Source organism: Girardinichthys multiradiatus, chromosome 14 (genome assembly GCF_021462225.1).
Source record: "Girardinichthys multiradiatus isolate DD_20200921_A chromosome 14, DD_fGirMul_XY1, whole genome shotgun sequence".
NCBI lineage: Eukaryota > Metazoa > Chordata > Actinopteri > Cyprinodontiformes > Goodeidae > Girardinichthys > Girardinichthys multiradiatus.
The window spans coordinates 4402564-4429960 of record NC_061807.1 but is presented as its reverse complement, the minus strand read 5'-3'; the positions used below and the strand labels follow the sequence as shown (position 1 = coordinate 4429960).

The 27397-nt window shown below is 39.8% G+C and overlaps 1 long non-coding RNA gene across 3 annotated transcripts in view; it reads left to right on the top strand.

The window, feature by feature from the left end:
• Window positions 1-226: 226 nt before the first annotated feature.
• LOC124880374 overlaps window positions 227-27397 on the top strand; it is a 39219-nt gene continuing 12048 nt past the window's right edge. The window contains exons 1-3 of one of the 3 annotated variants that reach the window (XR_007041307.1): window positions 227-464; window positions 3345-3541; window positions 24553-24715. This is a non-coding gene — a long non-coding RNA (uncharacterized LOC124880374). Of the gene's footprint in view, window positions 465-3344; window positions 3542-3619; window positions 3955-24546; window positions 24716-27397 lie in introns of those variants that run through there. The other 2 variants (XR_007041305.1, XR_007041306.1) reach the window with 2 other exon arrangements.

Sequence of the window (27397 nt, the reverse complement as noted above, 5' to 3'; positions counted from 1 at the left end):
ATTTGGACTTTAAGAAGCTAATCCATTAGTCACCTAAAATGTTCCTAAACTGTAACTGACATGAAAACATACAAACCTAATCTGTGCAGCAGAACTTTAGGGTTGAAATCAGCCTCCAGGATGTTGAGACGCTGCTGATCTTCTTTGTCCTCTTTAGCTGTTTGGGAAATCTCTCCCACTGCTGCACTCTGCCACCGTTTGAGCTGCTGTCTCCACATCTTTGTTGTTAGCTTCTCTTCAAAAGATCCTTTAACAGTTACTGAGTAGTTATAACTCGGCTTCGATCCAAACTCTAGAGATGGAACATTTGAAGCAAAGCTTCGAGGAGTTTACAGAGTAAAAAGGTTCAATGCTTGTGTTGTCTTGCGGTAAACCACGTGACCGATGACAAACGATGCCTCTTCTTCTTCTTCTTATAATGGCGGTTGGCAAACAACTGAAGGAGGCATTACCGCCACCAACTGGTAAGGAGTGTGGACCACATGACATCTATACATACTTATACTTTCCCCTTTATACACTAAATCCTATTATACAACTAACACTGTTTTAAAAAATAAAATATAGTGTAACCGAGGGTTTTAGGATGATGACCACTGACGTTATAAAGCTTACATGAAGGAGGGATGACAGCTGTGAACTCCAGAGGCACTCTCTCTTTCTTTATTTTTTACACACCTTTTTCTTCCTGTCTGACAGCGCTCAAAATAAGAGACTCACAAAAGTAGCACTCATCCAAAATAAGAGTCTCACAAAAGTTACTTACATGCCTCCCCCCCAACAAAAAAATAAATAAAACATCCTCGTTTAGCAACAAGAACAAAAATAAATAGTGCAAAACAGCACCAGCAGCAATGATACGTGAACAATGAAAACCACTGCAAAGCATGTCAAACATATAACATGACCACACCTACTCAAACAAAAGGTGCATGAAAACAGAGAAAAACAAAACAAAACAACCCAAAATGACAAACAGCCATTAATGGTAAGTGACAAAATCCTTCAACCGACCTGGAGGTCTCACAGCTCTCCCCACACGCAACAAGGCCAGAGGCGGACTATCCACTAGCAACCTCACCTCACACCCATCCGGAGGGCTCCGAACAGGCGAACCTCCCTGTGGTGAAGGTGAATCAGGAGTGGGGCAAAGGCGGGTACACGAGGGGAGCCCAGGGATAAGGCCTATGGTGTACGGTTTTAATCTATCATATTGAACAACCTGTGAAAGAGCATCATCAGCCAGGGGCTCACTAATGCGATAAGTGTTGCCTTTCACACCCTCAGAGTCCAAAACACCTGTGATTTGAAAGGGGCCCCTCCAGTGGGAAGCTAGTTTCATCCTATCTTCCTTGGGATTGTGCAGCCACACTAAGTCCCCTACGGTGTAAGGCTTATGACGGGCATTAGAGTCATAGTACAGTTTCTGCCTCTCGTGAGCGACAGCTGCACTCTGCCTAGTATTCACAAAGGCTACCTCTAACCGTTCCACCATAGCAGAGACAAAGTCAGCATGAGAGAAAGAAAAGTCCGAATGATTCGTCTGATTCGGTATTAACACATCAACAGGGACTCGAGCCTCCCGACCATGAGTGAGGTAGTAGGGAGTGTACCCAGTGCTCGCATGAACCGATGTGTTGTAAGCAAAGGCCACATGTTTCAAATAGTCATCCCATTCACCACCGCAAGTTGATTCTGATTCGGATTCTGATTTTCAGTATTTTTTGATGTATTAGTATATATATATGTACATAGTTATAATACCGGTTTATGTATTTTTGTACAATATATTTATTCATAATAAACTTATTTTTGTTCTTCTCTTCTAATAATGAAAAATCTATTTTTGCATCAGGAAGTATCCAAGGTGGTATTGTAGGTAATGGAACTGTCTGACCTATATCTAATTTATCTAAATTAATTTCATTAGCTTTAGAATTTATTATCCATCCAAAGCTTTTTATTTTTTCCTTTTCCCAACCTGTTGTAAGCACTTTTAATGTTGGATGGTCATTTCTTTGTCCTTGTAAATGTGTCCAATAATTCAAAGATAACTGGTCCCTTCTAAATTTAAGAGGCATTTCTCCCATTTCAACTTGTAATGCTGCTATTGAAGATGTTTTAAAAGCACCTGTACATATTCTTAAAGCTTGATATTGAATATAATTTAGCTTTTGGAGATTTGGATCTGCTGCTGAATTATAAACTATGCACCCATAATCCAAGACTGACCTAATTAATCCAGTATAAATGACTTTCAATGCCTTTCTATCAGCTCCCCCACTCGGCTGCAACACCTCATTATATTTAACACCTTCCTACATTTATCTAATATTTTCTTAATGTGTACACCCCATGTCATTCTTTCATCAACCCACAACCCAAGAAACTTAAATTGTTTAACTCTTTCCAACTCCTGATCATTTCATTTCAACTTGATTTTTTCATAAACTCTTTTCCGTGTAAAAAACATTATTTTAGTTTTTTTCCACAGAAAACTTAAAACCCCATTTATATGACAATTTTTCTACAACTGAAATTGCCCCCTGAAGCTTCTTTACAATACATTTTACATTCCTTCCCCTTTTCCACATTGCTCCATCATCAGCAGTGAAAATCCCATTCCACCCCTTACTTCCTTAAACACATTAATTATAACAGAAAATAATAACGGGCTTACTATGCTTCCCTGTGGTGTCCCATTTTCTATATTCAGTCTCTCAGAATACTCCTTCCCTACTCCTTCCCTATCCTCACTTGTATTTGTCTTCCTTCTATAAAATTCTCAAGCCATCTAAACATACGACCATTTATACCCATTCTTCTAATTTTCATTACTAACCCTTCCCTCCACATCATATCATATGCTCTTTCAATATCAAAAAATACCACCTCAACACTCTCTTTAGTCACTTGAGCCTTTCTAATCTTGTTATGGGAAAATTAGTTTAATGCTCTGACCTTCTTTTTACCTCTCTCACATGTGACCTCTGTGTTTGGTTACTTAAGAGCAGATGGGCTCTAAATTCATTATCAGAAGTTTTATGGTTAACAGTCCCTGAGGTGTTGTATCTCAAGGGATGGTAGATGGGTGCCCTCATAAATAACTTTGTTACCTCGGACCCGGGGACGGTCTAGGGGCTATATTTCCAAATTCTTTTTAAGTTGAGGTAACACCCACATATTGGTATAAATACTGTCTGTAAATTCAGTTAGGGGCTCTGCTTCACTGACTAAGCTCAGTGACAGGGTCTTCAAACGCTGAATGCCTTTGAATAAACGTATAAAGACAAAGTTCGGTCTTTCTCTTGTTAATGAGTTGACGTCTCTCCCACTTTGATAAGGAAAATCCACAACAATTTTGGCGTCACGAACAGGATCTAACATGCCAGAGGAATCCGCAGGAGGGGATAAGGACGCCTGGCCAGCCTGGAGACTAAGTTGTCCTCAGTCCACCTCTATTTAACGGAGGGGAGTCCTGGTGCCTGCCTGCGGCTTCTGGCCGATCGGATCCGGACCATAGATCTGCAAATATATCTGGGTGAGAAGTTGCTCTGTATGATATAATGTATATTATTTTTATTACACATTAACCATCATCTCCTAACTAATTGATTAGGTTCTGGAGTTGGGAGAGGGAGGACATCGGCTGAGGGCCAGGTTACCCTGTAAGGAATACAGGGAGGTTCTTATTGGTAACAATAAGATAAAGAAAAACAAAGGGTTTTGCAGGTGGTTTTTTGCAAATTTCTACACCTTATAAAGGAGAAAAGCCAGACGGGAGACGTGCTGCTGAACGGGTAAAAAATGGTTCCGGAAACTCAAAGCATCAGAGGTGGGTCCTTCTCCAGACTCTGCGATTTATAAAATAATGAAAGAAAAAGGTGGAGATGATTGTGTTAAATGTGCTTTAATTTGGGAAGATAAGTTTGGTTTTCCACAGGGTGGAAGTTTGAGTGTAAATCAGTTAAATAAAGTAAAACAGTTGATAGATGGAGATTGGGAGAAAAATAAGAAAAAATTTAAAAAGCACAGAGTGCATTAATTCAGAAGAGTTAAAACTTTCCTGCAGGAAGTTTTGTTTGTCTTAAATACTGCAATCAGTCGGAAAAGAAGGTAAAAGTGAAAAGCGACATTAGAGATGGGAAAAGAAAGTTGTTTTAGAAAGGAGTATAGTGCATGTTGTGGAAGGAAGTAACAGGCATGTGGACAATTGACTGACTGACTGATAATATTTCTGTGTGCAAAATCTGAACCTATACTAAACATTTTCCTCTGTCTCTCTCTCTCTCACACACACACACACACACACACACACACACACACACACACGGGATTTGAGTGCAACATCTGCGTTTTTGAGTCTGGACATTAGAAACCTGCCCTTCCCATGGTTACTCCACCAGCGACTCTTCTTCATCATGGCCTGAAAGAGAGAGAGTCTGCCTGTCTGCCTGCTGCTGCAAATGACAGTGTGAGTTTCCACTAGAACGAAACTCAGAAGAAATCTGGCCCCAAACCCACTGAGATGGACAACGATCCATGCTGTTTGCCAGAGACAGAAGAGAGATACACTGGATTTATATTGAAAGCACATCTTATGCGGGCAGAAGATAAACAGACTGGAGCAAAGTTCTTTCTCCCTCCTGGATAAGTTAAAGTGGACAAGGAAGGAGTAAATGTCCCACCAACACACCTGGGAAGGGCCTGGGTTTTTTTTGGACTGATTGAGGACTATGTGCCATGACAGTCTGACTCTGGAGCAATTAAGAAACTTATGGGGGTAACGTACAAACACACACACATTTACATAAATCTATTTTCTGCAATGAAGAACGCTTATTAACCGCTGCTCATGTGACACGCTTGCGTGACGTTGACAGATATAGCGGGTTAAAATATTATTTTAGGGTTTGAAAAGTATCTTTAAAGGGTGATAACTTAACTCATTTGATACTTTCCAGTTAATTCTTTTAGAGAAGGAAGTTCTCTCTTTCGTCGTGGAATTATTCTAGTTATTAAAAGTCATTAAAAAGCAGAGGAAGTTACAACATCTCCAAAACACAGCAGTAATCATGTGTTTCTATGTTATTCTCAGGACAGAACTCATGAAGGAACATTTTCAAAACCCATCACATGTGTAACACCTGATTGGCTTCTCCTTCAGGCATTATTTTCCGTTGTCAGAGTTTGAATCCCATAAATCTAATGGGTAGAGACCTCATCAAAACAGGCTTAGTTTTACTGCAGATGGTCTTCATACAGTCTCTGACACAGTACTTACAGTGGGGTGCAGTTTTTGTCCGCAAGTGCTAACTTACGCTTATGGAAGGTACAAATTCTGGGACTAATCAATTAATCAGACTGAAAGATGGTTGCTACTCCTCCTCCTCGCCCAGTATTTTGAGGAATGTGAAAATTTTAATAATTAGTAGGAGTTGACTCATTTATAGTAACATAATCCTCTTGCTGCAGCCAGGTTTCTGTGAAGCAAAATAAATCAATCTGATTGTCAACAGTTGTAGCTGTAATACCTTTCCACTCCACCAGATGGCACTCGCACATGAGCTAGACTACTGAAACGCTCTGTGGACATTTGGTGGTTGTAATGTTATTAAATACAGGAAAATAAATCTTGTATTCCGTGTTTGCTGTTATTTTTCTATGAACAATTACTAGAAAGATTCTTAATCTATGAGTTGGCATACATTTAGGACTGAATAAGAACCCTGAAATAGTCAAATAAAAAATTTAAACTGGTGAAAAATTAAAAACCATGAAAAACTGTAAATACAAAAGTATATTAAAATCATACATAAAATAGATTTTTTATTACTTTCTTGCTTCCTGTTCTAAAGTACATCATGAATTAACTGCTACCATCTCTTACCTAATAAACTAAATGATTACAATTTGTAATTTATGAAATAATTACTAACAAGTTAAATAAAAAAACAATTATACATTTATTTATTTAAGGTAAATATAGATTGATTTGTCTAACACAAACTGCTCTGGGTTTATTACAATTTTCACATTTATAACGTCCGAGTTACTGCACCATGGTGGATTCTGCAAAGGCGAGAAACCTTGTGGCTACTTATCAGCTCCTATATAAAATTATGTGTTTCTTCACGCAAGCTAAACGCATTGCTGACTAACTGAATCGTGTCTGTTACAGCGCTTTGCGGTGGGAGTACACGTTCAGCAGTACTGCCGCTTGACTCTCTTCAGATTCTGAGACTGGATTCTTTGGAATGGCTGCAGAGGAGCTAGAACGAAATCAAAATTCAATTCAAAATTCAAAAATGCTTTATTAATCCCAAAGGGAAATTAAATATTGTTGTAGCTCATATCATCCAAGGTTTCTTCAAAGAGCCGTTGTAGATGCTGACGGTTGTGGAAAGGAAGGATCTACTGTAGGTCCGTCTTACAGCAGATCTGAAGAAGCCTCTGACTGAAGACACTGTTGTTGTGGTCTCATGAAGAGGATGCTCAGGGTTCTCCATAATGTTCTTCATTTTATGAAGAATCCTTCTTTGCACAATGATCTCCAGAGGTTCCAGAGGAATCCCCAGAACAGAACCAGCCTTCTTTATCAGCTTGTTGAGCTATTTTAAGTCCCTGGCTCTGATGCTGCTACCCCAGCAGATGATGGCAGGAGAGATCACACTCTCCACAACAGACTTATAGAAGATATGCAGCATCTTGCTGCAAACACCAAAGGACCTAAGCTTCCTCAAGAAGTACAGTCAGCTCTGTCCCTTCTTGTAGATGGCTTCACAGTTGCATCTCCTCTTCAGTCTGTTGTCCAGGTGAACACCGAGGTATTTATACTCCTCTACCACCTCCACTTCTTCTCCCATGATGGAAATAGCTTTTGACTTATTCTTGTTTCTCTTAAAATCTACAATCATCTCCTTTGTTTTAGTCACGATCAAGATGAGATGATTGTTTCCACACCATGCCACAAACTGGTTCACCAGCTCCCTGTACTCATCTTCTTGTTCATCTCTGATCCACCCCACGACTGCAGAATCATCCGAGTATTTCTGCAGGTGACTGGAGTCTGTCTTGTACTGGAAGTCTGAGGTGTACAGAGTGAAAAGGAATGGTGAGAGAACAGTCCCCTGTGGTGCTCCTGTGCTGCTGACTACCTGGTTAGACCCACAACCCTTCAGTCTCACAAACTGTGGTCTGTTTGATCCAGGAGATTGTTGAGGCCTTCTGGAGTCTACTGGAGTTTCATGCTTTATGACATGGTTCGTTATCCTGCTGGAAGTAACCATCACAAGATGGGTACACTGTGGTCATAAAGGGATGGGCATGGTCAGCAACAATACTCAGGTGGACTGTGGCTAAATTGGTACTAAGGGGCCCAAAGTGTGCCAAGAAAATATCCCCCACACCATTACACCACCGCCACCAGGCTGAACCGTTGATACAAGGCAGGATGGATCCCTTAGCTCTCAGCAGTTATGACTTTATGGGATTCTCCTTAAATAAAATTGATTCTATTAAAAAGAAAATCTTTGATATACTCCCGAAGATGATTACTTCATCCTCAGCAAGTGAGACAACATTGGAAATAACTGCAGAACCTGATTTGTGTTTGGACTGTTTTGATCCTGTGGAGCTTCCTGAGTTATCAGAAATATTAGCTTCATCTAAACCTTCAACTTGTATGTTAGACCCAATCCCAACCAAATTATTTAAGGAAGTGTTCCCTCTGATTACCAGCCCCATTTTAGATATGATTAATCTATCCTTAGTAAATGGATATATACCACAAGCTTTTAAGGTAGCTGTAATTAAACCTTTACTCAAGAAACCTTTGCTTGATCGAGATGACTTGAAAAATTACAGACCTATATCCAATCTTCCATTCTCATCCAAAATTCTTGAGAAAATAGTTGCTAATCAAATGTGTGAGCATTTACACAGCAATGATCTGTTTGAAGAGTTTCAGTCAGGTTTCAGAGCTCATCATAGCACTGAAACAGCTCTGCTGAAAGTCATTAATGATATTCTTATGGCCTCAGATAATGGACTTGTGTCTGTTGTGGTTCTGTTAGATCTCAGTGCTGCATTTGATACAGTCGATCACAATATTCTCTTAGAAAGGCTGGAATATGCTGTAGGGATCAGGGGAACAGCGCTAGACTGGTTTAAATCTTATTTGTCTGACAGATTCCAGTTTGTTCATGTAAATGATAAATCATCTTTAAACTCCAGGGTTAATTGTGGAGTACCACATGGTTCAGTACTTGGGCCAATTCTCTTTACTATATATATGCTTCCAATAGGTCAAATTATCAGGCAGCATGGGTTAAATCTTCACTGTTCCGCTGATGATACTCAGCTTTACTTATCCATGAATCCTGATGAACCCAACCAGTTAGATAGACTACAAGCATGTCTTGAAGATATAAAAACTTGAATGACTTAAAATTTTTTGCTTCTAAATTCAGACAAGACAGAAGTTGTCGTCTTTGGACCGGAGCCTTTAAACAAGAAACTGCTTAGTCAATCACTTAACCTGGATGGCATTAAATTGACCTCCGGTAATAAAGTAAAAAACCCTGGTGTTATTTTTGACCAGGACATGTCATTTAAATCCCATATTAAACAGGTTTCTAGGATTTCATTCTTTCATCTCTGGAACATTGCCAAAATTAGAAATATCCTATCCAGGAGTGACGCTGAAAAACTAGTCCATGCATTTGTTACTTCAAGGCTGGACTATACACTGTAATTCGTTACTATCAGGATGTCCACAAAATGCAGTTAAAAGCCTTCAGTCACTCACAAATGCTGCAGCAAGAGTTCTGATGAAAATTAAAATGAGAGATCTTATTTCTCCTATTTTAGCTTCCCTTCATTGGTTCCCTGTTAAATCCAGAATAGAATTAAAAATTCTCCTCCTCACATATAAAGTCCTTAATGATCTAGCTCCATCATCCATCATACATCATACACATACATATATCTCTGATGTATGATGGATCTAGCTCCATCATACATCAGAGGTCTGATTGTTCCATATGTTCCTAACAGAGCACTTCGTTCTCAGACTGCAGGTTTACTGGTGGTTCCTAGAGTCTCTAGAAGTAGAATGGGAGGCAGATCCTTTAGTTATCAGGCTCCTCTCCTGTGGAACCAGCTCCCAGTTTTAGTCCGTGAGGCAGACACCCTGTCTACTTTTAAGGCTAGGCTTAAAACTTTCCTTTTTGATAAAGCTTATAGTTAGAGTGGCTTAGTTTATCAGGGAGGGAGCCTTCCTCCCTCCCTGTTGGTTGGAGTAAGGGGGAGTCAGGTTTAGCCTAAACCAGTTCAGTTATGGTTGAGGTAAAAACACACCCTCCATTTCTGCTACCTGTATGATCCCTTCTCTTTTCCAATGGTTATAATCAGTCTGACAGAGGGAGGTATCCCAATCCTTGTGGTTTTTAGTATAACAATGACCATCAGTGGGACCCTTTGTGGGGTTCCTTGAGACGACATTGTTGAAAATAAGCGCCGTTTAACTAAATAATCTGAACTGAAACTATCTGTGTAGTTATGCTGCTATAGGCTTAGGCTGTTGGAGGACATAATGACCACTTTCACTCTCTTCGCTACATTCTGACACTATTCTCCAATTTTGCATTATTTGCTGTTATTTCAGCTTTTAACCTTGTTCTCTCTTTTCTCTTCCTAGAAGTTACACCTGGCCTGACTCTGTGTCTACCTGTGGCACCTTTCTGGAGAGGGGCATCGTCTGAGCTTCTGCTGGCAACAACTTAATGCTCACCCTCTACCGATGATCCACATGGCCCTGTCTTTCAGTGTTTAACCCTTTCTCTCTCCTAGTCATGGCGATTGACTGAGCTTTTACTGTGACTAATTATATGTGCTCTCTTTCAGACTCTAACCTTGAAAACTGGCTCAGAGTTTATCTGTTCTTTCTTTCTAGATGAAACGACTAAAGAAGCTACATCCATTAACATTTACTTTTCCTTCACATAGAAAGTACTCCTGGATCAGTGCTTCTTTGTTCTCTTTGTGTGTCTGCTCTGTTCTCTCTAACCCCCAGTCGGTCGTGGCAGATGGCCGCTCACACTGAGTCTGGTTCTGCTGGAGGTTTCTTCCTGTTAAAATTTGAGTTTTTCCTCTCCACTGTCGCTACATGCATGCTCAGTATGAGGGATTGCTTCAAAGTCAACATCAGTGACTGTCCACTGTCTCTACATGCTCATCTGGGAGGAGTGATTGCTGCAAGTCACTGACTGGATGCAATCTGCTGGGTTTCCTTAGACAGAAAAACTTTTTATCCAATTTGAATAAATAACTGAATCTGACTGCACTGTTCAATGGTTACGATTAATAGGAATGTATGAACCTGACTGTTGTGAAGCGCCTTGAGACAACATGTGTTGTGAAGTGGTGCAATATAAATGAACTGAACTGAATCCATGCTTTCACGTTGTTGTTGCCAAATTCTGACTCTACCATCCGAATGTCGCAGCAGAAATTGAGACTCATCAGACCAGGCAACATTTTTCCAGTCTTCGATTGTCCAATTTTGGTGAGCCTGTGCGAATTGTAGCCTCAGTTTCCTGTTCCTAGCTGACAGAAGTAGCACCTGGTGTGGTCTTCTGCTGCTGTAGCCCATCCCATCCAGCTCAAGGTTCGACGTGTTGTGCGTTCAGAGATGCTCTTCTGCATGCCTTGGTTGTAACGAGTGGTTATTTGAGTTACTGTTGCCTTTCTATCAGCTTGAACCAGTCTGGCCATTCTCCTCTGACCTCTGGCATCAACCAGGTATTTGCACCCACAGAACTGCCGCTCACTGGATATTTTCACTTTTTTGAACCATTCTCTGTAAACCCTAGAGATGGTAGTGCATGAAAATCCCAGTAGATCACCAGTTTCTGAAATACTCAGACCAGCCCGTCTGGCACCAACAACCATGCCACGTTCAAAGTCACTTAAATCACCTTTCTTCCCCATTCTGATGCTCGGTTTAAACTGCAGCAGATTGTCTTGACCATGTCTACATGCCTAAATGCATTGAGTTGCTGAAATGTGATTGGCTGATTTGTGTTAATGAGCAGTTGGACAGGTGTACCTAATAAAGTGGCCGGTGAGTGCATGTGTGTCTAACTGATAGAGAGTAACAGCAGGTGTGCAACCCTGAATCTAAGTGTGGCTGCTGCAATTGAATCGCTCCTGTTACAGTATGTCCCACAATCAACCCAATGCCCTAAACTTTGTCTCAAACTGTAGGTCATTTGTCTTTATAATGTGCGTCAGTGATGAGTCTTATCCTATCCTAACAAAAGAGAAGCATTGAAAGCTCATCTATAAGTTATAGTAAGCAAGGTTATTCCTAACAGAACTAACCACAGATCTTCTGTGGATTAAGGCTTTCTCACATCCTTCTGTCTCTTCATGTAATCCCACACACACTCCATGATGTTGAGATCAGGGCTCTGTGGGGCCAGACCATCACTTCCAGTATGTCTTGTTCTTCTTGATGCTGAAGATAGTTCTTAATGACTCTGGCTGTATGTTTGGGTTCACTCTCTTAGCATTTTGTAAATTGATAAAAATAAACAATCATCATTTATATTCCTGAAAGCATTCTTTGTTTACAGCATTTTTTTCACATCTGCCTAAAACATTTGCACAGTACTCTAAGTGAGTGGATTATTGTCTGTATAAACCATAAAAGATGGTGCATGAAACAAATAATCTCGGAAGTGGTCACAATTAGACCATTTTAGAGCTAAAAACTCTAGTTTACCAGCATGCATATCATAGTTTTTTCTATGGCAGCGTTAAAGTTTTAAATCCATCGGCTACAACCCTTAACCTGGTCCTACTTGAGAAGCATCAGTATGCAGCAAAAATGGTTGATTTAGGTCAGGATACTCTAGGATGGGAGAATTAGACAGTTTGTCCACTAAGTAACATAAAACCTGAGGATGGGCATCTGTCCATTTCACAGCGGCTGATGAGGGCATTTGTCCTCTTGTCAATTTGTTTTCCCCTTATTTGTATTTTCCTGTGTTTTTAAGTCTTGTGGAGAGTTTTGAGCATTTGTTGGTATCTGCTAGCAGGTCATTCAAAGGTTTTGCCAAGCTTGAAAAGTCCTGTGTGTAAGATCTATAATAAGATAGAAAGCCCAAAATTTGTCTCACCTCCCCCACTGTGCGGGGGTGTTTCTCTTTGAGTGACAGCACGGGCATCCTCTGCTGGATGCATGGTATGACCATCTTTTGACACCACCCTGCCAGAAAATCTGACCTTAGGCTTAAAAAGTCCATATTTCTTAGCAGTAAATTTGACCCCATGTTTCTGATATCTTTGTAACACTGCTTTTACGTGTTCAATGTGGTCCTCGAATGTTTTACTGTGGACTAAATTGTCATCAATGTAAGGTAGGCAAATATCATCACGTAAATCCCACAAACACTCCATGCTTCTCTGAAACTCCGCTGGAGCAGAACTGAGCCAGAACAGATTTCTGTCCCACTGGTATACGCCCCAGGGAGTAATAAACAATGTGAGTGGCTGGTTGTCCTCATCTAGAAACCCTTGATGATAAGTCTTTCCCTGGTCCAATTATGATGAATGACTCTGGTCCTAAGAGTTCATCAAGCCCACTGATAGTGGTGTGAGGTAAATGCTCAACTCTCCATTTGTCATTTATCACTGCAGCCTTGGTACCTCTGTCCCATTGTGCTCTAACCGGTATATTGTCTAAAGTGCATCTCACCATTTTACGTCTAGCAATTAGTTTCACCAATTTCTTCCCTTGCTTATCTGAGATAATGTCGGAAGAACACCTCTTTTCACCTTTTTCTCCAAGTATTGTTCAGCTAGTCTCACTGCTTCACATGTGTGTTTGTGTTCATGCCAGTGTTGGGACAGAGATGGTTTTCAACAGTACTTGGTAAATGAGCAGTCTGGAGTGGAGTGTTGACTGACTCTTGCAGAAGGCAGTTATGACAGCGGAGGGACTCCTGAAGTAGTGGCTGGGTCAGTGCTGGTTCCATGGCAGTGGCCTTCCAACGTTTTCCTGCAGCCGATGTGGAGCTCGACAGTGACCAGGCTGGCCACATTTGAACCAGTGGGTGCAGTTGTCCCCCCGAGCCACCACAGTGCACATCCATCCCAGAGCGATGACATTTCTACTGCTGACAGAAACTAATCTTGTGGGCTACCTCAGCTTATGTTATATGCAATGTTATATCGATCTCAAAAAGGTACCCAAAAATACTCTATTACGTCTACTGGAAGAACTGTAGACCGGGTCAAAACTCTTCTGGAGAAAGCAAGGTAAGAAGCAGAAGCCAAAAACAAGCTTACGGGCAGAACATAGCAGTGAAATAACCCTGAAGTTGGGTTCAGAAGATCTCTTTCATTACACTTTCCAAGTGGTACCTTCCTTTCCTTTGTTGCTCTCCCAGGACCAACCCTCTGGGGTCACTTACAGGGCACCCATTATTTAGCTGACTTTACAGAGTCTGAGATTTGCACAGACATACATTTCAAAGTAAGCACAGATTTACACACATGCATACAGCACATGGGTAGTGTTGAGGTAGGAAAACTTTACTGGCCGTCCGTTAACTCTTACATTACTTCTCACCTCTCATCGACTCTTTTTATTTGGCACCCCAAAGGACAATCCTCAGTCAGAGAACAGTTGTACGTTTCCACAAGTTTATTAAAACCAATCTGAATTCAGAGAGGAGACACACACACGGGTACCTGGAAACGTCTGTGTGTTGTCTGCTTTGGAGGGGCCACAATACCTTTATATACCCCTCGCTGATATGCAGTACACATACACAATCATCCTGTCTGTAAATATCTCCCCAGCAACAATATCCTCATGTCCAAATAAGGAGTGTTTCTGCTTATTCTCTTCTAGCTTGTTTTTCCTCTTGAGTCTGCTGCACCAGCTGTCTTACAACATACACCTGTTCCTTAAACGTTTTCCAAACCGGTCAGTTGAACTCTTATACCTGGCATTCAGATGTCTGTTCGACCTTCCCAACATTCCTGTTATTCTACTTTTGGCTCTTCACAATATTCTTGTTATTCTGCAGACATCTACAGAAATATCTTCACAATTGCAGGGCAGATTATAGCCAAGCCAAACACACACATACACAGAGAGGCCTGTTTTGAACAAGCCACTAAGTTACACAATACATTTTATTTCACACATTATTAAACCTAACTTGAGCATAGCATGCAGACCCTATTAAGTATTTTAAATATTTTCCAACATTTCCCCCTTTTGAAGTCTCAATTAAGACTTCACCCTAAAATGCCCACAGATTATATTGGAAGCAACTTTAAATCTTCAGCATGCCTTCCTGCTCCTCATCATCACCGTCCACCTCTAACAGTGGCATCATGGTGGGATGCTGAGAAGCCTTCCCTTATTGGTTGCGCATTTGAACATTTGCTCAGTTTGGCGGCTGTCAGAGCATGTCTGGAATGGAAGTTCACAAAACAAACCCAAAATCACTGTAATAATGCAAAAAGATATGACACACAAACATCCCATGACCTAACCCTTAGAGGGTTTTGGTTCTACCCTATGGTTCCCTATGATTATTCCTAGTAATACTTGTGAGTAATATAATCTTTGATACCTGTAAAAAAAGAAATTAATAGAGATACAAAAGTTTTAGTTCAGTTTTTTTAAAAGTCAGTATTTTACAAGTGGGAGGGGAAAACTCTACTACTTTCAGTGAGAGGGAAACTCAATCACTCTTCTTGTGCTGTTCTTCTTCTGTCTTTGGATTCAGTGTGGTGTCAACATTTACACACAGTATTTAAAGAGTATGTGGGTGTTATCTCAACTTAAAAGAGTTTGTGCTTTACGGCCCTGAACCGTCCTCGGGTCAGGGGTAACAACGTTATCTATGAGCAGACCCATCTGCTCCTGGTTTTTACAGCTTCCTCCTCTAACACAGATGTTCTGAAGAAAGAGAGGTAACCTAAAGGCCATACACTTTAGAACTCCTTAGAGAACGTAATACAAGAATTTACATTACAACTCCTTCCTTCTGGTACTGAAAACAAATTATAACAACGGCGGAAATTAACACATTTCAAATTTGTACCATAATGATAGATATCAAGCAATAACCATGAAAGTTAGATAAAAGCATCCGAGATTTCCTTCTCAGAGTCAGTTTCGCTGTTAAAGTGTGAGAAAAGAATTTGGCTGACCCATGCTGTCCAGGCAAAGGAGCCTAGTAGCCACCAAATGTTAAGAAATTAAGGAGAATAAGCATCATGGCGCATGTTTGACTGTCTCTCTGTTGCAGACGTCGCCAGTCCATCATCCAGGGAAAGGTTATGTGCAAATGTGTAGAGGTCTTCCCTGTATGTTTCCTATGTGTCTCTCACTGTGGTGTGTGTGCAGTGAGGCAAATGACCTTATGATTTCTAACTTTCAGGAAATGCGATGGCCTTAAGTAGATTCTGAAATAACGTGGCACTGCCCAAGGGATTATTGTGCCCTTGTAAGAACAGTGTTCTTCAACCACCTGTTCAATCACTCGCCAGTGATCAGCTTACAGTTCTTTGTCTTGTGGTGGTCCGCTGTCCTCACACCTTTCAGGCCGTGAATAATCCAGTTGGAAGATGACTTGTGTCCTGGACGCCAGATGAAGCTGGAGGAGCTAGAGCTTTCCTGCAGCTTTCCTGGGTGTCTAGTAGGATCTGATATGGGCCATTCCAGCGCCTGTGGCTTCCAGTGTTTTCTCCAAGACTCTCTGAGCAGAATCCAGTCGCCAGGGATAAAGGACTGGAGGGTGGAAGTGGCTGTTCCTGGTAATGCAGCCTTCACCATCTGTGAAACTTGAGAAAACACAGTGGACAGGTTTTGACAGTAAAACAACATCCTATCTTCACACAAGGATGTGGAAGAAACTGATCTTGGCAATATCCCCATGTTACTTTATTCTGACATTCCCCTCTTCTGGCGCAGGGTCCAACCCATGCGACAATCCAGCAAAAGGTTTAAACAAGAATGTTCTAGTAATCAAGATCACATTACATAGAACCAAAGAAATTAATTCTGACATAACTATGTGTCTCTATGAATTTAATGAAAACAACATAAATAAAATCCAGATGTTTTTAACTGCAACTCAGTTCCATTAACAACAAAACACAAACTTCAGTCGTTATACAGTTCTTCAATATTTCACTTAGAAATTAGTCACACATCTTCCTGATTGGCAGCCTATGGGCGGACCCACAGTTTCGTCATTCCAACCCATCTTAGTGAACCTTAAACTACAAAACTGTTAACATGCACCTACCTCAGAAACAAGCTGCTTCTTAACTCTCCTGAAAACTCAAAGTTTTAATCAATCTGGGATTTAGAAACATTATTCTAAACATGGATTATTGTTTCTTGCAACAAATAAACAAACATTCATTCCAACAAAACAAACACAAAACATCAAAGACAGACAAATGGCCAAATTTGAAGCTTCAAGAATTCAAAGACATTTTTAACAATCTCTTTTCAGAATGTTTTCTCAACCATATCTTTTAATGCTGTAATTGATCAATTTTGTTATGACAATCTTCAGGATCCTTTTTAAAAATGAGTGCACATAATCCAAAGAGATCTCAAATTATTTAGAAGCACAGCAACAGTTTTCTCTTAAATGAATCCAAATTCACTGATGCTGAAACCTTTTGCTAATTCTTTGTACTGTAACTCTGTAATAATAATAACTACAATAATGAGAGTTATTGTTATAGTTCTCTTTTTGTTTGACTCAATTTGATCCCAGCTGCATTCAAGAATTCCTCTACTCAGGTTAAATGCAAAGAAGTATTTTAAGCCGGCGTTGACATTTTTATGGTATACCCAAACAAAACAAAGACTGCAGTGTTTAATTTAATCAGAAATTAAAATAAGAAGCTTGACTCCAAACTGGACATTTTTCCATATAGTGTTTCAAAAGGAGAACAAACATAATTTTCTTTAATTTGGTTATTTAAATTTTGAGAGTTGGGGAGAAAATTATTACTAGAACCCCTCTTTAATAATCCAAATGCTGATAAATGTTCCAATATTTTATCTCTTAGTAATCTGAAATCACCTTGTGTACCTTTGTACTCCTATGTATTATTTTAATCTTTAAACCCTAAGAAATCAAACAAGGAGACTTGAGTTTGAGCCGACCATCCTCTTACTGTTAAGAGGGCCTTTATTTCTTTTCTTTTCCTAAAATGAAGGATTTTACTTGTCTTTATTCCGTTATAAAAATCCTAACCTTGGTTCCAAAACAAAACTCTTCAACCCCAATCTGTGTTCCCCAGAGTAGAAATTTTGAGTATTATTGCATTTCAAAGCCACCAAATGACTGGAACCCATCATTGGCTTAGATCTATTTAAAAATTTTTTTTTTTGTGTGTGGTACCACTGTCCAATCAGATTCTTTCTTACCTTCAAAAATAACCCAATTTTTCCCATTCTCGTTTTAAAGGTTTGTTTTGCCAAGGAAAATGTGTTTAACAAAACCAATTACTCTCAAAAGTTTTAGCTGGTGATATCTTAGAAAACAACTAGTGTTTTAATATTTCTGTGCAGCACAGAACTGATTAGGTTTCCTTTCCTTCCCCAAAGAGAAAGAAACTGCAGAACCAAGCCTTTCATAGTTTTTGTCAGGACCTGATATAAGGTACAGTGTAAATCAACACGCTGCATGAATCAGAAGAGGGAAGGAAAAAAAAATATTTAACCTCTTCCCAGCTGCTGTGAAAAACAATGAATTTGTACTTTCCATAGGCGTCAGTTAGCACTTGTGGACAAAAACTGCACCAAACTGTAAGTACTGTGTCAGAGACTGTATGAAGACCATCTGCAGTAAAACTAAGCATGTTTTAAAGAGGTCTCTACCCATTAGATTTATGGGATACAAACTCTGACAACAGAAAATAATACCTGAAGGAGAAACCCATCAGGTGTTACGCATGCAATGGGTTTTAAAAATGCTCCTTCATGAGATCTGTCCTGAGAATGACATAGAAACTCATGGTTACTGCTGAGTTTTGGAGATGTTGTAACTTCCTCTGCTTTTAATAACTTTTAATAACTAGAATAATTGACCCTGAATATTCCACGATGAAAGAGAACTTGTTTCTCTAAATAGAAAATAGACTTATGTAAATGTGTGTGTGTTTGTACGTTACCCCCATCAGTTTCTAAATCGCTCCAGAGTCAGACTGTCATGGTACACAGTCCTCTATCAGTCCAAAAACAACAACCCAGCCCTTCCGGTCTGTTGGTGGGACATTCACACCTTGTCCACTTTAACTTCTCCAGGAGGGAGAAAGAACTTTGCTCCAGTCTGTTTCTCTTCTGCCCGCATAAGATGTGCTTTCAATATAAATCCAGTGTATCGCTCTTCTGTCTCTGGCAAACAGCATGGATCGTTGTCCATCTCAGTGGGTTTGGGGCCAGATTTCTTCTGAGTTTCGTTCTAGTGGAAACTCAGATGTTGGAAACGCAGATGTTGCACTCAAATCCCATACATGTGTGTATGTGTGTGTGTGAGAGGAAGATGAAAAAGTTTAGTATAGGTTCAGATTTTGCACACGGAAATATTATCAGTCAGTCAGTCAGTTGTCCACCATAACATGCACTATACTCACCTTATTACTAACACCTTAATTGATGCACTCTGTGCTTTTTAATCTTTTTCTTATATTTTTTATTTTTTTCATCTCCATCCATCAACTGTTTTACTTGAAACTATTTAAACTATTTCACTTATTTACACTCAAACGTCCACTCTGTGAATAACCAAACTTATCTTCCCAAGTTAAAGCACATTTAATACAATCATCCCCACCTTTTCCTTTCATTTTTTAGGAGATGATGGTTAATGTGTAATAAAAAAATAAAAAAATAAAAATCCAAAAATGTTTAGTCTTCCAAACACACACAACAGGATATATAGCTTGCGCACGCGGAGGGCCTTTAACCCTTCCACTCAGCGGGACTTTTTCAATCTCTCCTGGTCCAACCGCTATGATGCCAAACCCGGTTTGACACCTAGGAATCAACTCTCCATTGACTCCCTGGAATTCCTTTTACTTAATCTTATTATTACAGTTTCACCATTTAAGTATCTCAACTGTCTTCCCTCACCTGCCAATTCAGGGTCTCGGGGTCCTATCCCTGGCCACTTTGAGGTGTCCCAATCCCTCGGGGAGGCTCTTACTAACCCCAGCCTAAAGACCCCAGTCCCCATCAGGACTGAGTTTGAATTGCCAAATCCGGAACTTATTTACTTCAACACCGTCACCATTTAAGTATCTTCGGTGAAAAGTATGTTACAGCCTCAACATTCAAGTATCTCGGCTCAAATTTATCTTGTGTCATTCAACAAATATTTTTACGCAATATATCATTTCTTTACCGTAATATATTATTTCAACCAACAAATATTTTACCCAAAACTGATCAAGACTGTAAATTTAATAGAAAACAGATATCTATTCCACAACACCACCTACACTATTAGCAGGCAAAAGGAGAATAAATATAGATCTCCTTACCTTTTGTTTTGGGTCGACCCTGTAGTGTTGTAGAACGACGTCCGCCTCGTAGTCAATTAATTATCCTTTAGTTAGTGCCAAATCCGGGTCACGGCACCAATTGTCGAGGTAGCAAAACTTTACTGGCTGTCCGTTAACTCTTACATTACTCCTCACCTCTCATCGACTCTTTTTATTTGGCACCCCAAAGGACAATCCTCAGTCAGAGATCAGTTGTACGTTTCCACAAGTTTATTAAAACCAATCTGAATTCAGAGAGGAGACACACACTTACACGGGTACCTGGAAACGTCTGTGTGTTGTCTGCTTTGGAGGGGCCACAATACCTTTCTATACCCCTCGCTGATATGCAGTACACATACACAATCATCCTGTCTGTAAATATCTCCCCAGCAACAATATCCTCATGTCCAAATAAGGAGTGTTTCTGCTTATTCTCTTCTAGCTTGTTTTTCCTCTTGAGTCTGCTGCACCAGCTGTCTTACAACATACACCTGTTCCTTAAACATTTTCCAAACCGGTCAGTTGAACTCTTATACCTGGCATTCAGATGTCTGTTCGACCTTCCCAACATTCCTGTTATTCTACTTTTGGCTCTTCACAACATTCCTGTTATTCTGCAGACATCTACAGAAATATATTCACAATTGCAGGGCAGATTATAGCCAAACCAAACACACATACACAGAGAGGCCTGTTTTGAGCAAGCCACTAAGTTACACAATACATTTTATTTCACACATTATTAAACCTAACTTGAGCATAGCATGCAGACCCTATTAAGTATTTTAAATATTTTCCAACAGTAGCAAATTCAGCTTTGCTAAGAAGTTTCAAGGGGAATACCTTCTACACTACAATCCTTTATGGGTACATACAGGGGTTGGACAATGAAAGTGAAACACCTGGTTTTAGACCACAATAATTTATTAGTATGGTGTAGGGGCTCCTTTTGCGGCCAATACAGCGTCAATTTGTCTTGGGAATGACATATACAAGTCCTGCACAGTGGTCAGAGGGATTTTAAGCCATTCTTCTTGCAGGATAGTGGCCAGGTCACTACGTGATACTGGTGGAGGAAAACGTTTCCTGAATCGCTCCTCCAAAACACCCCAAAGTGGCTCAATAATATTTAGATCTGGTGACTGTGCAGGCCATAGGAGATGTTCAACTTCACTTTCATGTTCATCAAACCAATCTTTCACCAGTCTTGCTGTGTGTATTGGTGCATTGTCATCCTGATACACGGCATCGCCTTCAGGATACAATGTTTGAATCATTGGATGCACATGGTCCTCAAGAATGGTTCGGTAGTCCTTGGCAGTGACACGCCCATCTACAACACAAGTATTGGGCCAAGGGAATGCCATGATATGGCATCCCAAACCCTCACTGATCCACCCCCATGCTTCAATCTGGGTATGCAACAGTCTGGATGGTATGCTTCTTTGGGGCTTCTCCACACCGTAACTCTCCCGGATGTGGGGAAAACAGTAAAGGTAGACTCATCAGAGAACAATACATGTTTCACATTGTCCACAGCCCAAGATTTGTGTTCTTTGCACCATTGAAACCAATGTTTGGCATTGACATGAGTGACCAAAGGTTTGACTATAGCGTGTATACTGACCCTGTGGAGCTCCCGACGGACAGTTCTGGTGGAAACAGGAGAGTTGAGGTGCACATTTAATTCTGCCGTGATTTGGGCAGCCGTGTTTTTATGTTTATCGGATACAATCCGGGTTAGCACCCGAACATCCCTTTCAGACAGCTTCCTCTGGTGTCCACAGTTAATCCTGTTGGATGTGGTTCGTCCTTCTTGGTGGTAAGCTGACATTACCCTGGATACCGTGGCTCTTGATACATCACAGAAACTTGCTGTCTTGGTCACAGATGCGCCAGCAAGACGTGCACCAACAGTTTGTCCTCTTTTGAACTCTGGTATGTCACCCATAATGTTGTGTGCATTTCAACATTTTGAGCAAAACTGTGCTCTTACCCTGCTAATTGAACCTTCACACTTTGCTCTTACTGGTGCAATGTGCAATCAATGATGACTGGCTACCAGGCTGGTCCAATTTAGCCATGAAACCTCCCACACTAGGTGTTTCAGTTTCATTGTCCAACCCCTGTATGTACCTGACTTTTGTGAAGTGCCTTGAGACAACATGTGTTGTGAATTGGTGCTATATAAATAAAACTGAATTGAATTGTATTGAATAGTCAAAGATAAACTGATACAAGAGGATGACACCCTTTAGGAGAGTTAAGAACAGGCATAGATAAAAGCAGGACTCACGCTCCATTCTTTGCTTCCCTTGGTTCATCCCTAAGATGGGCTGAGGGGGGCCCGGTACCGCAGGTGAATGTCACTGTGTATCTGTTGTTGGGACCCAGCCATGGAAATAACATTAAAACTACGGTACAGACTTTTCTGGAACTTTCGAAATAAATTGCATTTAACTGACTTCCAGCAACTGAGGAAAGGGGGGTAGCAGCAAACTTCCCATGATGCCAGTGTCTGAATAAGAGCACCCCCTCTCCAACAAGCCGCCCTCTTTCCACTGTTCCTCTGCGGGACCAGGATAGGGGTCGCCTAGCGTGCTGATGTCTCTTTGCTGGCAAAAAACACAAACTCTTCAAACTTGATCCAAGGATGTCATATGAAGTTTGGTTTTGTTTGTGTTGAACTCAGCTATCTTAGTGCTAGCAGAATATCTGCAGCACACACGTTCAGTTTTGTATTCTTTGTCTGTGTGTTTTTAAAGTTAAGACAAACTTTATTTAAAGGGTGATTTTAAACACAGAAGATCGGCCATAATGCGCCGTCCGTGCTCATACATTTTAACCCTTTTGTTGATGGTATTTTTAAAGGTGTGTCTTTGATTCTGGTGTTAAGCTATCAGTCTCCTTTGTTAGCTTCAACTGCTAACAGGTAAGGACACGTGCTTGCTGCCAAATAATATTTACCCCGAAAGGTTTAGTTTTCAATCCAGTAAATAATGTGTCCCTAACATCATTTTACTAAATTGGATAACTAAGTAAACACCATTAAACCCCATTTCTCCAGACAGATTTGGTAAAATATTTCTTTAAATATTATTTTAATGAATAAAGGCAGCTATTGAGACCTCGTTGAGAATTAGTCATCCAGAAGGTTGGTTTTATTCAGCAGATAGTTCTTAAAACATTATTTTATTAAAATAATATTTTATCTGATCTTGCATTGTGAATAGTTATCTAAGTTAGTTTCAAGACTAACTTCACATCACTTCCAGATTCTTCAAGATAATCCTTGGTTCTCAAACATAAATATTGCATGATAATGTTGCATCAGTCTTTTGGTCATGGTTTTCAATCATCTCTCATCAACTTGTTTATATTTTATATAGCCCATTAGTCTTCCTTATTCTTTAATTCTGCTTGGTAGTTAGTTGGATTGTTTTAGCATAGTAAAGAGTTTGTTGATTGAAATATGTTTGACCTTGAGTTGACTTATTTTTGTTAATAAATTCTTGTATTTTAAGAAATTGTGTGAATTCATTCCATGTGTGTGCGGAGTTTATGCTGTTTAATAATGTCAGAGCTCATCTCACACCTTTCTATTTTGTCCTAATACCATCACCTTACTGGGCTGGTATTCACAGGACAACCCTTCACAGACCGAAACATTATTTGATAAAATATTAAAATATGAAATAATATTCTCAGATTCATAATTCCAATATTGGCGTCCGTGGGTGGGCATTATCATGAACAGCTTGCTCTGTACTTAAATGCGAATGAATAAACCACAATTGCACATTATTGAGGGACTGAGTGATTAGCTTAAAACCAGCTGTCACTGATCACAATAGGACTCAAAACATCAGAGTTCTAACATCAGATGTCACTTATTATATTTAAGAGAACAGTATAACTCGTGACATTACAGAAGTTTACAATTTTAGACTTTCGTCAAAATTAATAACTTCAGTATCCCCGTGCTAGTAACAATCAACTCTGCTGCATAGGCAAATTTTAGATGTTCTGTCTCAGTTTGGTTTCTTCTGTGTAAGCAATAACTTGAGACTTGGTTTAACTTCAGTTAACCTCACTGTCCAGACAGTTTCTGCACATCTGTATCCAGAGGCTGTGTTTTGTGTAAGACCACAATCTGAAACTGAATTAACTTTGCAGTTAATTTTAGTATCTGACCTATTTTAGATGCATGTATCCATTCAGGAACTTTATAGTTTGTTTTATGTTTTGAAAGAACAGGATTTTTGCCAGATTAAATCCCAAATTTAATCCAATCCACCCTGCCATAAAGGGGGGTGAACCAAAATCCAAATTGCAACTATTACCCTTAGAAGGTGTAGTAATTTTCTTTTCCTTTGCATTTTTAAACAAAATTCCCTTAAAGGTTAAGAGTAGTGTCTAATCACTAGTTCCTCCCAAGAAAGGTGAAAAATTAACACTAAAATCACAAAATATCCTTAGAGAAAGGAGTAGCTTTGTAACACTTGGAGCATAGTGTTGTCATAAGTCACAGGTTGAATGATCAACTGGTGCACCCATTTTACAATCAAATGTTTCCAATATATTTATAGTCATATATACAAATATAGCTGGACAGACATTTGTTAGATGTTGTTGCTTTTAGCAATATTCTAATATCTTTGTTGTTGTTTTGTAGTGTCTGACAGAATGATGGAATCAAACTCCATTATGAATTCAGCAGACGTGGAGATGCAGAAAGTTGTTATTGCTGATCTCATCCGTTTGTCTCCAGATGAGCGGGATGCTTTAAATCAGTTTGACCTTGCTGCATGTGATAAACAGATTCAAGAATTACTTGACCTAATTGAAAATCCAACTAGAGAGATTCTGATTTCAGATGTGGTTGGTAGGCTTACCCTGTTGTATCAGCAGAAATCACAACTGAAAGCTAAAAGATATTTTCAGTTACAGACTGACCATCAGACGGCTCTTCAAAGGGAGAATGCTGCAAAGATATGAGCTCTCAAAAGCTGAGGAGAGGATGGAGAAAACTGAAGCAAAGTTAGTGGACCTGAAGGCAGATGAGCTCAAGAAAGCGTCATCCCAAAGGTGGGAACAGGCCCCCACCTTTCAGGTACCAGATTTGCATTTTCACTCACAGCAGCCACAGCAGGGGACAGATTCAGACAGCAGGCATTCAGCACCTAGGTCAGAGTCCCCCCTTCCTAAATTTAGTCAAAGCGTTCAACTTACTTCCACAGAGCTTCACAAAAGTTTTGGAAGTCAGATGGTCTCCAGTGGTGTCCTGCCAAATCCCATTGCAGTGAACAACCACCAAGATGGCCAAGTGCCAGACTTGGCAGGTGACAGAAAAAGCATATGACATGATGTGGGTTGAAGGATTATTAAGTAAAATGAGTATTAATGGAAAAATGTTTAAATGGATCAAAACATATTTTATCAAATAGAACAATACAAGTAAGATTTGGTCAAGAATTGTCAGGTAAATATATACAGTGCCTTGAGAAAGTATTCGCCCCCCTTGAACTTTTCAACCTCTTGCCACATTTCAGGCTTCAAACACAAAGATATAATATTCAAATTTTTTGTTGAGAATCAACAAGTGGGACACAATCGTGAAGTGCAATGAAATGTATTGGATGTGTCAAACTTTTTTAACAAATAAAAAACTGAAAAGTGGGCGTGCAATATTATTCGGCCCCTTTACTTTCAGTGCAGCAAACTCACTCCAGAAGTTCAATGAGGATCTCTGAATGATCCAACGTTGTCCCAAATGACTGATAATGATAAATAGAATCCACCTGTGTGTAATCAAGTCTCCGTATAAATGCACCTGCTCTGTGATAGTCTCAGGGTTCTGTTCAAAGCGCAGAGAGCATCATGAAGACCAAGGAACACACCAGGCAGGTCCGAGATACTGTTGTGGAGAAGTTTAATGCCGGATTTGGATACAAAAAGATTTCCCAAGCTTTAAACATCCCAAGGAGCACTGTGCAAGCAATCATATTGAAATGGAAGGAGTATCAGACCACTGTAAATCTACCACGACCCGGCCGTACCTCTAAACTTTCATCTCGAACAAGGAGAAGACTGATCAGAGATGCAGCCAAGAGGCCCATGATCACTCTGGATGAACTGCAGAGATCTACAGCTGAGGTGGGAGAGTTTGTCCATAGGACAACAATCAGTCGTACACTGCACAAATCTGGCCTTTATGGAAGAGTGGCAAGAAGAAAGCCATTTCTCAAAGATATCCATAAAAAGTCTCATTTAAAGTTTGCCACAAGCCACCTGAGAGACACACCAAACGTGGAAGAAGGTGGTCTGGTCAGATGAAACCAAAATCCAACTGTTTGGCCACAATGCAAAACGATATGTTTGGCATAAAAGCAACACAGCTCATCACCCTGAACACACCATCCCCACTGTTAAACATGGTGGTGCCAGCATCATGGTTTGGGTCTGCTTTTCGTCAGCAGGGACAGGGAAGATGGTCAAAATTGATGGGAAGATGGATGGGGCCAAATACAGGACCATTCTGGAAGTAAACCTGTTGGAGTCTGCAAGAGACCTGAGACTGGGACGGAGATTTATCTTCCAACAAGACAATGATCCAAAACATAAAGCCAAATCTACAATGGAATGGTTCACAAATAAACGTATCCAGGTGTTGGAATGGCCAAGTCAAAGTCCAGACCTGAATCCAATCGAGAATCTGTGGAAAGAGCTGAAGACTGCTGTTCACGAACGCTCTCCATCCAATCTTACTGAGCTTGAGTTGTTTTGCAAGAAAGAATGGGCAAGAATTTCTCTCGATGTACAAAACTGATAGAGACATACCCCAAGTGACTTGCAGCTGTAATTGCAGCAAAGGGTGGCGCTACAAAGTATTAACGCAAGGGGACCGAATAATATTGCACGGCCTACTTTTCAGTTTTTTATTTGTTAAACAAGTTTGACACATCCAATAAATTTCATTCCACTTCATGATTGTGTCCCACTTGTTGATTCTTCATAAGAAATTTGAATTTTATATCTTTATGTATGAAGCCTGAAACGGGGCAAGAAGTTGAAAAGTTCAAGGGGGCCGAATACTTTCGCAAGGCACTGTAGTAGATAATGGTACTCCTCAAAGAAGTATAAGTCCGTTATTGTTTTCTATAATGATAAATGATATATTTAAAAATATTGGTAAAGAAGTTGGGTGCTCATTATTTGCAGATGATGGAGCTATATGGAAAAGGGGTCGTAATATCAAACTAATTGAAAAGAAAATACAGGATGAGATTATTAGAATAGAAAAATGGGCATATCGAAGGGGATTTAAATTCTCTGTGGAAAAAACAAAAGTAATGGAGTTTACACAGAAAAGCAATAAAGAAAATATAAAACAAAAATTATACAATCAAGTTTTAGAACAAGTAAAAAAGTATAAAGTTTTTATGTATATGGTTTGATAAAAAAAATTATATGGAAAGTACATATATTAAAAAATCATTGATAAATGCAAACAAAAATTAAACATTTTGAGATGTATGCCTGTTTTGAATGGGGAGCAGATCGAACAGCATTAAAAAGAATTAATTAGGTCAAATATTGATTATGGAAGTATAATTTATGGATCCGCAGCAAACACACATCTGATAAAATTAGACAATATACAACATCAAGCTTTAAGAATTTGTACAGGAGCAATCAGAACCAGTCCAATAGCAGAACTTCAGGTAGAGATGGGAGAGATGCCATTAGATCTACAAAGGAAACAGTTAGCAATAAATTACTGGATAAATTTACA